The sequence below is a fragment of the Salmo salar genome, chromosome ssa07 (genome assembly GCF_905237065.1).
Source record: "Salmo salar chromosome ssa07, Ssal_v3.1, whole genome shotgun sequence".
Lineage (NCBI taxonomy): Eukaryota > Metazoa > Chordata > Actinopteri > Salmoniformes > Salmonidae > Salmo > Salmo salar.
This window is the reverse complement of record NC_059448.1, coordinates 48,846,897-48,861,373: the sequence shown is the minus strand read 5'-3', so window position 1 is coordinate 48,861,373 and position 14,477 is coordinate 48,846,897. Positions and strand designations below refer to the sequence as shown.

The following is a 14,477-nucleotide window of genomic DNA, read 5'->3' as shown; positions in this document are numbered from 1 at the left end:
GATCCAGGGAATGGTGAATGAAGAGAAAAGGATGGGCATAGGAGTTTGTGTGTGTGTGTGTGTGTGTGTGTGTGTGTGTGTGTGTGTGTGTGTGTGTGTGTGTGTGTGTGTGTGTGTGTGTGTGTGTGTGTGTGTGTGTGTCTGTACATGCTTCCTGGAGTGTGAATGTCAAATGTTTGAGATGCTATCTTTCTTTTAGACATAACACAAACCCATTCAGACAGTCTCACTGGTCCTGTTAGTGGCTGTGAATGATTAAAGGCCCAGTCCTGTCAGATTCTGCCTGAAAGAGCTCAAACTCACCAGCACTGTGGGAGACATTTTTTCAGCCTCGTATCATCGTTCCTCTTCCTGTCTAATTGCTCGTTAGTGTTCATGACCCGAAAGGGGAGAAATTGACACAAGGCTCCCTCACAAACATTCACACAGTCAGCAGCAGAAACAGCAGTAGCACTGTAGAGGAAAACATCCCTCTAGAGTCCAGTATATTCTGTCTCGGCAGAGTTGGTAACATTAACAGCCAGATGAGCCAGGCTGGCTGTATCATTCTCTACCATCTCTCCATGTCTTCTGTCTTCCAATCTTCCAATCCCACATCATGGAGGAGTTAGATCTGGCTGCAAAATTACAATGTCACTGCTCCACCATGGTTCCAACGGGAGCGGGGAGTGCTGAATGTTTTATGGAGCCAATAATAATGGAGCTAGAAGCGCAGTGCCGGATTTTTCCGGTGCCGAGGCTTAGTGCAATTAAGCACCGGGAATGGCAGCCGGAATTATTACTGGATGAGTGGCAGGACTTATGAACACCTGAGGCTTCCTCAGCTGTGTCTGAGAACTGAAAACAGGCAGAGAAATATCTTGTGATATCGATGGTACTACTACTTAGTAGTACTACTATTACTAAGCAGTCTTGGGTCTCTGTGATGGTACAACAAAGGATTCGGCACTGTTTACAGACAGCAGTGGGGAAGGTCTTTCTTCCATCTTTAAGTTGTGTCCCAACAATAGCTGATAGGCTAGCTGCTAGCCCAAGGGTGATGCAGTGAACGCTCTTGATTAGAATGGAACAGTGTCACGGTGCACCACAAAGACACTGCAACCTTTTGGATGCCTGGCTAATTCAGAGGGAGGAGACCAGGAAAGGGAGTTAGAGAGAGATACAGCGTGGATGATTCATTACAACGATATCAACAGATCTTCAATTTTCTCCGGCCATGATTAAAGCATGTTGATGTTAATTGGGATGAATCTTGTCCTGGAGGGTTACGTTTAAAATCCGATTGTATGACTTTGTGGCCGTGCCAGCTAGTGACTTCCCTGCAGAGCTTCCTCCAGTACATAAGCTTTTACATAAGTCATCCCAATAAATGCCAACCTGCATGATTTAATGTATTCAGGTCTCCCCCTGTGGGACACTAAACAGATCACCTAGAGTAATGGCTTCTGATGTATTCTATTAAACTTTTACACTACAATCATCACTGGGTTCATCTAAGGTAGTGTAATTCACCACCATATAGACTAGAGAGCCCTGAAATACTAAACGGCAAGCTTGGGTTTTACAACCACTACATCTCTTCAGCATTTTTGATGAAATATGCTGACACAATGCACAGAAGAAGAAAAAAAAACACACGACATACCGCTTAGTTCAACGACCTCCAATAGTCTTTGTAGGAAATGCAATGACACTATTTTATTTGATCCATACTTCACAGTGCTAGATAAAGATCTGGAGGAGCATCACTCAGTGCTGTGGAGTTCCTACGGTACAGTCTGTAGAAGTTCTGAATCCTTCGACGTCAGATAAATAATACATCATCTGCTCCAGGTGTAATGACTGCTGTTATGACAGCTGGATTTTATGCGCCGTGACTGGTTTGATTGTCCGATTTTTTCGATGTTCCTTGAGCTGAATCGCAGGCTTGCGAGAACCCTATTGTTACAGTATATAGGCTACAGAGTTGTATCAGGAAATCATGCAACGTGCAGCGTAAGTACTTATTTGGACCGGAGATGGGCATGCTGTACTGTATCTCGACACATCTCCGTGTTCTGAGTGGTGGTGACTAGCATGGTCAATGTAGCTGCTCAAGAAACCGTCTAGAGAGGACTTGCTAAACATCCTTACTGCTCCATTGTGCTCAACACGTTAGAGTGGAAGATTTGCACATGCTCTTATTCCATTCTCCCATTTTAGCTTAATTACATCGTCTTCCTTAACAAGTCGCCATCGCTGGTGCCTCAGCTTATCCATACAAAGCAAAAATAACATTTTAATTGCATAAGAATCAAATTAAAAAGTGTGATTTAACACCAGCAGCTCAGTGTAAATGTGGCAGCCTGCTGTGGTTGAAAGCGTGATAATCAGGCATTCCTTTCAACTGGTGCCATCTCTCAGCTCCACTGATGTGCACCGCACCACCGCTCGATTAGCCGCACCACCGCTGGGTTAGCCGCACCACCGCTGGGTTAGCCGCACCACCGCTGGGTTAGCCGCACCACCGCTGGGTTAGCCGCACCACCGCTGGGTTAGCCGCACCACCGCTGGGTTAGCCGCACCACCGCTGGGTTACTGCTCTAAAGGCCTTAGTCCGTTGAATCAAACACATAACCGACTAAATGTAAACTTTTAAAAAGACACCTTCGCTCCTCACTGCTATATCAAATGCAGCCCTGGTGCCAGCCTCTCGAACTTTCCATTAGAGCCTGGGTTCATTTAAAAGTGAGCATACATGATGCGCACATGGTGGGAATGTATAGGCAAAGCTAGAAGTGCATTATGTGTTAAGTGTTAACTTTGCAATTGTATTAAACAAGTGAGTAATTATCATGCCTGTTCTGCTCCCACCCTCAGTGGGGAAACATCTTGTTTTCAGGGATACAGTATTTTCAACCTAGCTTCCTTTCCTCTTGAAAACCGGATGTGGGGACCCAGCTCAGGTGTTTATTTTACGCCTGCTACCTTAAGTTACTTTGCTCCTAAACAGCTGCTCTTTCAAGTGAGGCAGGGAACCAGTGTGACTTCTAGAGCCATTCAAGTGGCCCCTCTCAAGCAGACACTTGCTGCTCTCCTAACAGACCACAACTCTATAGATGGCTTATATGCAAAACATGAAATCCATTTTGAAAAGTGTAAGTAACTAATATGTTCTGGAGCAGCAACAACTTAAAAATGACAATATGTCATTGATCTTAATTACAATTGTCCACCATACCTGTTAGTGGCATCAGCTCACTGCATGTCATGAAGGGGTGAGGAAATCCAGCTGAGCTACTGTACAGTAAACCTCCACTTTCACTGTCAAACAGTCTCCATTGTGTTCAGCCCAGGAAGAAGTCTCCGGATGGGGTCAGCTTGGGATGCCCCTATAGAGAAAACACACAAATAGCATCTCACTAAATGGTAACTCTCTCTGCCAAATCAATATAGCCTGTCAATTTGTCCCACCTTTAGTGGGATGACATTGAACAAACTCAACATCTATCTCATGGTTGGTGTAGATACATTGGAGAATGAGTGTAAAACAAAAATTAACACTGATAAAAAATGACCCGATAGGTAATAAATGAATAAATCCATAGCTTCTCCCTACACACAAACACAAATCCCATTCTTCCTCTTTACTCACATTGTTAGTAAGCCAGCATGTCATGCACAGCAGGCAATATGCAGCGTAACATATTCACATTGATACAGATCTCCACGTTTATAGAATATAGGTTATGAGCCCTATACAGCATGTTACACTAAGGTTTAGTATATGCCTGTACAGTACAGTATGAGATAATCATGGTCATAAACCACAACGGCACAGGGAAATGATGCTTACTCTTTAGTGGTTGCGACTCTAATGTGATATCGATAATATATTGACAGTAATGTATTGACTGTGTCCTCGATGTGTAACCTCAGTAAATCTTTACTGAAGAAGTACATGCAAATACCAGCAAATGCTACCATAAGTGGTAAATAAACGGGTCCTTTCCAAAACAACCTCGCTCGGTACAGCTTGCATAAAGTATGATAACCAATACGGAAATAGCTAGACCTGTGGATAAGTCGACAACGCATTGTATGGATTTTACTGACAGCTTAAAGAATTGTGCAACTTTTTCACCAAAATTGCTAGGACTGTGCTGCGTGACCCCTTGACCATGCAGCTTAATACATCTTAAACGGCCAAATATTATACAAGTGTACTGCTGCTCACCCCACCTACCGTGGAGGAGGGAATCAGGAAAAATCAGTCGAGTAAGCTTTTCAGCAATTATATAAGGGCCTTTGTATATTTTCAGAAATGTGATGTTTGTGACAGGGAATATGAGGTACAAAATACCCTCTCAAAAGCTCGCTCACATAATAATGTAGGATACAAATAATCTGATGCAATGGTGTGTGTCTGATCTGCACCATAGCTGATGGCAAGCACGTAATATGGAAAAACGAAATACACCAAATGTATTCCGGGTCTGTACTGTACATGACAGTGCTGTACAAAAAACAATTATATTTTCCTCTGGAAATGGAACTAGGTTACCCGTGCATGTTATTTTGCGAAGATATCGCAAAGGCAATACCAATAACCATTCTGTTAAAGGCTCTTAGTTGTGAGCACCAGAATGCACCCTGTCAGCCAAGCTGTACCAGTACCAAATACACTTTGCAAGAACCAAACCACTACCAACAATTATTCAGTATTCAATTGGTCTAGTGTTGAGTCTGCCCAGTCTTTATCTCACAAAACCAATTCATTTCAACAATGAATTCAGGGTCACATTGTTCCTAATAATTACCAGTGCACTTACGCACGTAAAAGAGAGAGTGCAGAGTCCGTGCCTTTTTGTTATAAATGATGACCACGTTTTTCAACCTGCACCTGGACCTCAAATGCATCAAGTGCACTAATTAGTCAAACACACCAGACACATTAGCAAGAGGTACATTTGCATCCGTCTTCAAAGGATTCGCCCCCTCTCCAATCTGTTAAATGGCCAACGTCATTTAGACTTGGGAGCACAGATTCTTCATCTATAAAATAATCATTGTTTTTTTTTTCATCACCTATCAACTCGATCAAAAACAATCATATTTAACAGTTTACAGATGGGACAGTCGAGACAGTGTGTCTTTATCCCGGTCTGATAAATGCATATCCTTATCCTTATGTGAGTCTATGGGGCTATTTATGAAAAGCCAGGCACATTTATTCTCCTGCAGTGTGACCAGTGTTTTATATTGGAGATCACAGAGACCCATACATCACATGGGGATGGTAATCGATGCAAAGCACATTTTTCTTTTCCAACCTCAAGAGGCTTGACACGACTGTGACGTTTTCGTGAGGAATTGCACCAGCTTCCAGCGACCTCAAAACACAAAAGCAGTGGGTCATTTCAAAACGTGATTTTGACGCAATTTCTGAAACACGTCATGCAACCTAGATAATGAGGCAAGCCCTCTTATTTGATCTGTTGAGAAATCTGGAATCGCTCACAATCTTGTTAATGCTGTCCGTTATACAATCATACAATCTGCTAATCTGTGTCAACATGCGCCAGCCATATCCAAACTCATCCTTCGGGGTTGCTCGCGCAGTGCCAAGCGCGCTTTTACGCGCACATTCAGTGAGACATGCAGCTTCATCACAGTCGAACAAACCCTGTTTGTCACTAAATCGATCCCCTTCTCTCACCACCACTGCAAAACAACCACGAGTAAACTCATTGCGCATTGGGTGAAATAATTGAAGTTCCTCTCTTTAACATATTCCAGCACGTATGTTCATGCAGCGTGCTGTCCATTTATCGTTATGATGGTGGGGTGCATACATTAATGGAGGCTGACGACGAAATCGACAAACCATTCCCTGTCTTCCTTTGTGGGGTAGGGGACACAGCAATAGCATTCTGTCCCCACTGGATGGACAGAGTCGTGTTTGCACGAGGTATGAAGGTCTCCAAATCAAGGACATCGAGTCCAAATCATGCGTCAACTTCCGGATGCTTCATACTTCACAGCAAAATGACTACGATTATGCTATATTTTTATTTTAAATATTTAAAAACATTAACATATACAAAACACAAATCAATGGCATATTTAAATGGTATACCCTCTTTGTGTCGCACAATAGAATAACATCTTAACGCAATACAGTTGTAGTAGCCCATAGCCCAAGCGGAAAATTCGGTTCTGTTGAACTTACTTTGAAAAACAATTAGCCAACTCTCACGAAATGCTTTCTGTTATGCTGGAGAGGTGCTTGGCACGGGGATGCGCAATACCATTCCTATAGAGAAAGGAACCGTTCCATGGATGGATCGGCAACAGACATGCAAATGGTGGGAAATGTAATATTCCCTTTATGATCATTGTAATTATTAAGACAACGAATTAAAGAATATTATCGTAACATTGTATACCACCCTTGAATCAGTGGCGGTTCTAGACCATTTCAACTGGGGGTGCCAAGCTGTGGCCAGTTGTACTGTTAGAGGGGCCAGTTACGTTAGACGTTATTGTTGTCATATCGTTTTGCATGTGGTACGATACTGTTGTGTTCCGCCTAAAGCCGTCCCTCTCGAAAATGTGTGGGTTAAATTAGTATTCCACGTTGCCACTGTCTAATAACGGATGTAAAAAAAGAATGATAGCAACAATTAGTTATGTAAAAAGTATTTCATACTCCACATTTAGGGGGGCCACAAGGGGGTCCAAAATTGTTGTCACAGGGGCACCCCCCCCCCCCCACCACCAGAACCGCTAGTGCCTTGTATATATCGTTTCATTTATGTTGGATGCAGAAACAATCCACTGAAAAGAAGATATGGATCATATGAGAATTAAATACTTTTTACTTTTCCAAAATAAAATAAAATCATTCCAATATTGACGACAACAGCAGGTCATAGATAGCAATCTCCATAGCACTATGATAATTTATTTATTTGCTAAGCTGAATTTCATTGCGCAATGTCACAATTCAATTCCGTATCATGGCATGGCACAATATACAGATATCTATGTCTAAAGCGCAAACCATCTCCACTCCCATGTCACTGATAAACATGTTTATGACATCCTCCGATAGGAAATATGACTCCTATACGATATGTTCTATTGTATAGCATCGGTTGATTCAGTATAATGTAGTGAATGCCCAAGAAAGACATTCATATACCATAGGTCATGTCGAACCTTGCTTGTTGCGCACAAAGTTCTGTCAGTATCCTGCCACGTCTGATGTTGTTACATTATACACGTATCCCAAGTAAATTGATATAAAACAATCAAATGTATAAGCTACTATAAAGATTGCACGATTACATTACACACGGATGTTATGCGCCTGTACACTGACTGAGCGAATTTTTATCGTGCCCAATTCTCTCCATTCTCTAACCAAACATTCTTAAGATTTGCGTGACCTATGTTGTTGAGTTAATTACCTGCTCTCAAGCTTTTCTGCTACTCGTGCAGCGGGTTTCCTTCGTCCGGTGCTCTCTGGAAGTTAGTCGCTCCGCTTCATCACACGGCTGCACGTCTGAGGACATGCTTGTAGAGTAAAGCTGGGGAGGCAAAGCTGGCTGGAGAAAGTGGCGAGGGAGGAGAGCGTGTATGTGAGAGACAGAGAGAGAGAGAGAGAGAGCGGGATAGTTAGAGGGGGGCGGTGCACAATGCAGAATTTCTTAGAATATTTCTTGCCGGTGAAATCCCCTGCGTACTTGTCTTGCTTTTTGACGAACAAAACCGACGGTGATGTTATACACTGACTGTATGCAGAGTTGCAAACTGCGTGATAATTATAGTGTATACTATACAAATGATATATGTCCTATCATGGTTGCATTGTTTGTGCTCTGCATGTGCCTAAACTTGATTTGCATTACTTGTGAAATGTAGCCAAGGCCGTTTGTTTGAGCGGATTACGTTGATGCCTTTCAGCACCATGGAGAGCGCACACGACGCCTGAGCAAGAACACTGGGGGAGAAAGTCAAAAAGAAGGTAAAGCTGCTGGTTGATCGTCTTCAAAACACACCTCTGCAGAGGAGGATTAAAAAGAGTTTAGCCATTTGACCGTACGTGCTGAACTGCACAGCCCTCTCAGTGATATGAGATTTGTTTAGCAGCTGGTTAAAACGACTTAACCTACCCCAGAACGATGCCTCCTCATGCTCAATGAGCGCAGCATTGACTGCGCACAGAGGCGTCAAGATCATAGGGAGCACATGGGCGCCCTCAGATGTGTCCTGTTTCATTTTTATTTGATGTTGTTTCTTTGTAATACTACTAGCCACCTAGCAGTCAATCACCTAGCAATCAAGTTAGAGTAGCTAGCTTGTCTAGCTATCTTAGATGGCATGCTTTCTGGCAAGGTTGGTAGACTTTAGAAAAGCAAGCAATTACTAAATGTGCTGAATAAGAATCACATTCCTTTCCATCTTTTACCCAGATTTTAGCAGGGATGCAGAGAAACATATTTAGTTTCTTTATAATAAGAACCACCAGTCAGGAGGATACAGACAGATCAAGAGGTATGCTTAGAGATGCAGAAAAAATACATATCTTTTGACATTTAATAAAGCATAATGATTATGGTTCTAGATTGCAGGAAAAGGCTGTTTCAGGTGTTTGAAAAATGCCAAATTCACCAACCACCACCCAACCACCCTCATGTACAGTGCATTCAGATTGTATTCAGACCCCTTGAATTGTTGCACATTTTGGTAAGTTACTGCCTTATTCTAAAATGTCTTAAATTGTTTTTTTCTCTCATGAATCTACACACAATACCCCATAATGACAAAGCAAAAACAGGTTTTTAGAAGTATCCAGACCTTTTACTCAGTACTTTGTTGAAGCACCTTTGGCAGCGATTACAGCCTCGAGTCTTCTTGGGTATGACGCTACAAGCTTAGCACACCTTTATTTGGGGAGTTTCTCCCATTCTTCTCTACAGATCCTTTCAAGCCCTGACAGCTTGGATGGGGAACGTTGCTGCACAGATATTTTCAGGTCTCTCCAGAGATGTTAGATCGGGTTCAAGTCCAGGCTCTGGCTGGGCCACTCAAGGACATTCAGAGACTTGTACCGAAGCTACTCCTGCGATGTCTTGGCTGTGTGCTTAGGGTCGTTGTCCTGTTGGAAGGTGAACCTTCGTCCCAGTCTGAGGTGCTGAGCACTCTCAAGCAGGTTTTCATCAAGGATCTCTCTGTACTTTGCTCTGTTCATCTTTGCCTCGATCCTGAGTACTCTCCCAGTCCCCGCCGCTGAAAACATATCCACAGCATGATGCTGCCACCACTATGCTTCACCGCAGGGATGGTGCCAGGTTTCCTCCAGACGTGACGCTTGGCATTCAGGCAAAAGAGTTCAATCTTGGTTTCATCAGACCAGAGAATCTTGTTTTTCTTGGTCTGTGAGTCTTTAGGTGCCTTTTGGAAATTCCAAGCAGGCTGTCATGTGCCTTTTACTGAGGAGTGGCTTCCGTCTGGCCACTCTACCATAAAGGCCTGATTGGTGGAGTGCTGCAGAGATGGTTGTCCTTCTGGAAGGTTCTCCCATCTCCACAGAGGAACTCTAGAGCTCTGTCAGAGTGACCATCGGGTTCTTGGTCACCTCCCTGACCAAGGCCCTTTTGGTACCCTTCCCCAGATCTTTGCCTCGACACAATCCTGTCTCGGAGCTCTGCAGACAATTCCTTCGACTTCATGGCTTTATTTTTGCTCTGACATGCACTGTCAACTGTGGGACCTTATATAGACAGGTGTATGCCTTTCCAAATCATGTCCAATCAATTGAATTTACCACAGTTGGACTCCAATCAAGTTGTAGAAACATCTCAAGGATGATCAATGGAAACAAGATGCACCTGAGATCAATTTCAAGTCTCATAGCAAAGGGTAGTTCTGTTTTTTATTTGTAATACATTTTCAAACATTTCTAAAAACCTCTTTTCACTTTGTCATTATGGGGTATTGTGTGTAGATTGATGAGGGGAAAAAAAGATTGAATCAATTTTAGAATAAGGCTGTAATGTAACAAAATATGAAAAAAGGGAAGGGGTCTGAATACTTTCGAAGACACTGTACTTTGTGCCCCCTCAGATTTTTGGGGTGCATAATGGCCCTGACTGTTCATGCACCCATCTCCCCCACAGGGCGGGCAAGATAATGGCTACCGAGCAGCATCCGGCCTTTGTTTACATGTATAGCCCATCACACAGACGCATACTGTCACGCGCGTTGTAAGGATTGGACCAAGGCGCAGTGGGTATAGTGCTCATCTTCTTTATTTGAAGTAACGTGAACACTTAAACAAAATAAACAAAACGACGAAAACAGTTCCGTAAGGCAACACAGGCTATACAGGAAAACAACCACCCACAAAACACAAGTGAAACAAACCACAACTAAATATGGCCTCCAATTAGAGGCAACGACAACCAGCTGCCTCTAATTGGAAGTCCTACCAAAACCCCAACATAGAAATAGAAAACTAGATTTAAACATAGAAATAGAAAACATAGAACCTAAACCAAAAACACCGAAACACACAAAACAAACACCCCCTGCCACGCCCTGACCAAACTGCAATGACAAATAACCCCTTTTACTGGTCAGGACATGACAGTACCCCCCCCAAAGGTGCAGACCCCAAATGCACCTCAAAAACAAAACCCCACAAAAACAACACCAGACTTAAAGGGAGGGAAGGGAGGGTGGCCACCGTCAACAACGGTCCCTGTGCTACACCCCCCCCCCCTCCCAATCCTCCCACTACGGAGGTGGCTCTGGCTCTGGGCGTAACTACCGTTCAGAAGACTCTGGGCTGAGGAGCGTCGCTGGAGGCTCAGGGCTGAGGAGCGTCGCTGGAGGCTCAGGGCTGAGGAGCGTCGCTGGAACAGGACGTACTGGACTGGGCAGGCGCACTAGAGGCCTGATGCGTGGGGCTGGCTTTGGAGGCGCCAGACTAGTAACACGCACCTCAGGGCTAGTGCGGGGATCAGGAACAGGGTAAACTGGACCGAGAAGATGCACTGGTGGCCAGATGCGCTGCGCCGGCGCACTTCTCCCTGGCTGCCGACCAACTCTCGCCCGGCAACGCTGCGGAGCCCTTATTGACCGCACCGGACTGTGCGTGTGTATGGGTGACACAGTGTGTATCTCCGCATAACAAGGTGCTTGCTTGATCCGTTGCTCCCCATAATAAGCACGGGGAGTTGGCTCAGGTCTCCATCCTGACTCTGCCCAACTCCCCGTGTGCCCCCACCCCCAAAAGTTTTTGGGGGATGCCTCTCGGCCTCATGTAGCTCCCTTAATTTCCTCACCCAGAAACATCGTTCTGCCCTTGCTGCCTCCACTTCTTCCCATGGATGGCGATTCAATCCCTTCTGGATCTCCTCCCATGTCCAGGATCCCTTGCCGTCCAATATTTGCTCCCATGTCCATTCTTGCTGCTCCTTCTTCCGCTGCTTGGTCCTCTTTTGGTGGGTGGTTCTGTCACGCGCGTCGTAAGGATTGGACCAAGGCGCAGCGGGTATTGTTCTCATCTTCTTTATTTGAAGTAACGTGAACACTTAAACAAAATAAACAAAACGATGAAAACAGTTCCGTGAGGCAACACAGGCTATACAGGAAAACAACCACCCACAAAACACAAGTGAAACAAACCCCAACTAAATATGGCCTCCAATTAGAGTCAACGACAACCAGCTGCCTCTAATTGGAGGTCCTACCAAAACCCCAACATAGAAATAGAAAACTAGATTTAAACATAGAAATAGAAAACATAGAACCTAAACCAAAAACACCGAAACACACAAAACAAACACCCCCTGCCACGCCCTGACCAAACTGCAATGACAAATAACCCCTTTTACTGGTCAGGACGTGACAGTACCCCCCCCCCCCCCCCCCAAAGGTGCAGACCCCAAATGCACCTCAAAAACAAAACCCCACAAAAACAACACCAGACTTAAAGGGAGGGAAGGGAGGGTGGCCACCGTCAACAACGGTCCCTGTGCTACACCCCCCCCCCTCCCAATCCTCCCACTACGGAGGTGGCTCTGGCTCTGGGCGTAACTCCCGTTCAGAAGACTCCGGGCTGAGGAGCGTCGCTGGAGGCTCAGGGCTGAGGAGCGTCGCTGGAGGCTCAGGGCTGAGGAGCGTCGCTGGAACAGGACGTACTGGACTGGGCAGGCGCACTAGAGGCCTGATGCGTGGGGCTGGCTTTGGAGGCGCCAGACTAGTAACACGCACCTCAGGGCTAGTGCGGGGAGCAGGAACAGGGTAAACTGGACCGAGGAGATGCACTGGTGGCCAGATGCGCTGCGCCGGCGCACTTCTCCCTGGCTGCCGACCAACTCTCGCCCGGCAACGCTGCGGAGCCCTTATTGACCGCACCGGACTGTGCGTGTGTATGGGTGACACAGTGTGTATCTCCGCATAACAAGGTGCTTGCTTGATCCGTTGCTCCCCATAATAAGCACGGGGAGTTGGCTCAGGTCTCCATCCTGACTCTGCCCAACTCCCCGTGTGCCCCCCCCCAAAAAGTTTTTGGGGGATGCCTCTCGGCCTCAAGTAGCTCCCTTCATTTCCTCACCCAGAAACATCGTTCTGCCCTTGCTGCCTCCACTTCTTCCCATGGATGGCGATTCAATCCCTTCTGGATCTCCTCCCATGTCCAGGATCCCTTGCCGTCCAATATTTGCTCCCATGTCCATTCTTGCTGCTCCTTCTTCCGCTGCTTGGTCCTCTTTTGGTGGGTGGTTCTGTCACGCGTGTCGTAAGGATTGGACCAAGGCGCAGCGGGTATTGTTCTCATCTTCTTTATTTGAAGTAACGTGAACACTTAAACAAAATAAACAAAACGATGAAAACAGTTCCGTGAGGCAACACAGGCTATACAGGAAAACAACCACCCACAAAACACAAGTGAAACAAACCCCAACTAAATATGGCCTCGAATTAGAGTCAACGACAACCAGCTGCCTCTAATTGGAGGTCCTACCAAAACCCCAACATAGAAATAGAAAACTAGATTTAAACATAGAAATAGAAAACATAGAACCTAAACCAAAAACACCGAAACACACAAAACAAACAACCCCTGCCACGCCCTGACCAAAATACAATGACAAATAACCCCTTTTACTGGTCAGGACGTGACACATACTTTACATTATTATCTCCCTATCCCACCCTGTCAACCAGTAAATTCTTATTGGCTGTTGTTCCAGCACAAGGCACGGTCCAAATGATTGTTTGTCATGAACTCATACATTTAGCCTACAGGCCTCTTGAGATGTACATCTCTTGTTGTTCCAATTCATGGTGAAGCTGATGGGATCTTTTTATTATGAGACAATGATCTAAGCAACGGCTGGAAATAATTATTTTCTACGATTAGCTCTTGTATAACAGGGATGTTATCGTTCGCAAGCTCTCAGTGTGTTTGTCTGTTTGTTTCCCACATGATATTGTCCATTATTATTCCCATTCACTTCCTTTCACATGGCTTGGCATTGGCTATTCTGGGGATCATTCCAAAGCAAACAGCGTAGTTGAAACATTTGGGCCCGGAATGTTCTACTGACATCTACTGGGGAAGTCTCTCTGAGTCCTGCTGTGTGTGCTCCCAACACACAACACCTCCATATCAGCTGTGTTAAAAAAATAATAGAGAACATTGTATATTGGAGTATACCATATCACAACACTATGGAGACATTTTAATGCAAGCGACATACAATGTAGACATTGACTGTCTTAAAGTCCTGTAAAAGATTGACAGACAGACAGGGAATTTGAAAAGCAGCCCAGTGTCATAAACAGACGCACCTGCCCCAAAACTGCCTCTTTCTATCTCTCCTTTCTCTTCAACTTGACAAAGCCATTACTCCAAGAAAAGCAATTTTCAGTTTTTTAGCCATTATGGTTGGACTATTGCTAGTTGTCAAATTGGGAAAGGGGTTAGTAGACACTGTATGGATAGAAGCACTTCTAACTGTAGCTGTCAATTAAGACAGTGGACTGTAATGGTGTTTTGGCTTTTGCAAAATATACTCCTGCATTAAATAAGAATGCTGTCTTACCGTGTAGCAAAGTAGCGGTTGTTAAATTGGCTAGCGGTAAGTGGAGGGAATGCCTGCATTGAATATACTTTACATAATGTGAAGTAGAAGGGGGGTCTGTGAGGAAAAGAAACATGAACCGGATAAAGCCATGGAGGTCAGTTGTTTTCTGGAGATGTGAAGTGACAAGTTTATATTTTCATCATAAATGCAACTGTCAGCATTAAGCATCTCCCAACACTGTGAATTAGGAAGACAAACAAAAAGCTGGTGTTAATGCTCTTGTTAACGGGCGATGTGTTATTAATCAAGTCTGACAAGAACCAGGAAACATAGGACAACAGTCTGATGCATACTGCACACACGCACACGCACACGCACACACACACACACACA

The 14,477-nt window shown here is 44.7% G+C and overlaps 1 protein-coding gene across 1 annotated transcript in view; it reads right to left on the bottom strand.

Annotated features, from left to right (window-relative positions):
* Positions 1–7,630, bottom strand: part of LOC106609497 (muscarinic acetylcholine receptor M2-like) — a 91,891-nt gene extending 84,261 nt beyond the window's left edge. Inside the window, exons 1-2 of the mRNA XM_014208372.2 lie at positions 7,455–7,630; positions 3,221–3,371 (exon numbers count right to left, since the gene is read on the bottom strand). The gene's annotated coding sequence lies outside the window, so the exon portion shown is untranslated. The remainder of the gene's footprint in view (positions 1–3,220; positions 3,372–7,454) is intronic.
* Between the last annotated feature and the right edge of the window lie 6,847 nt (positions 7,631–14,477).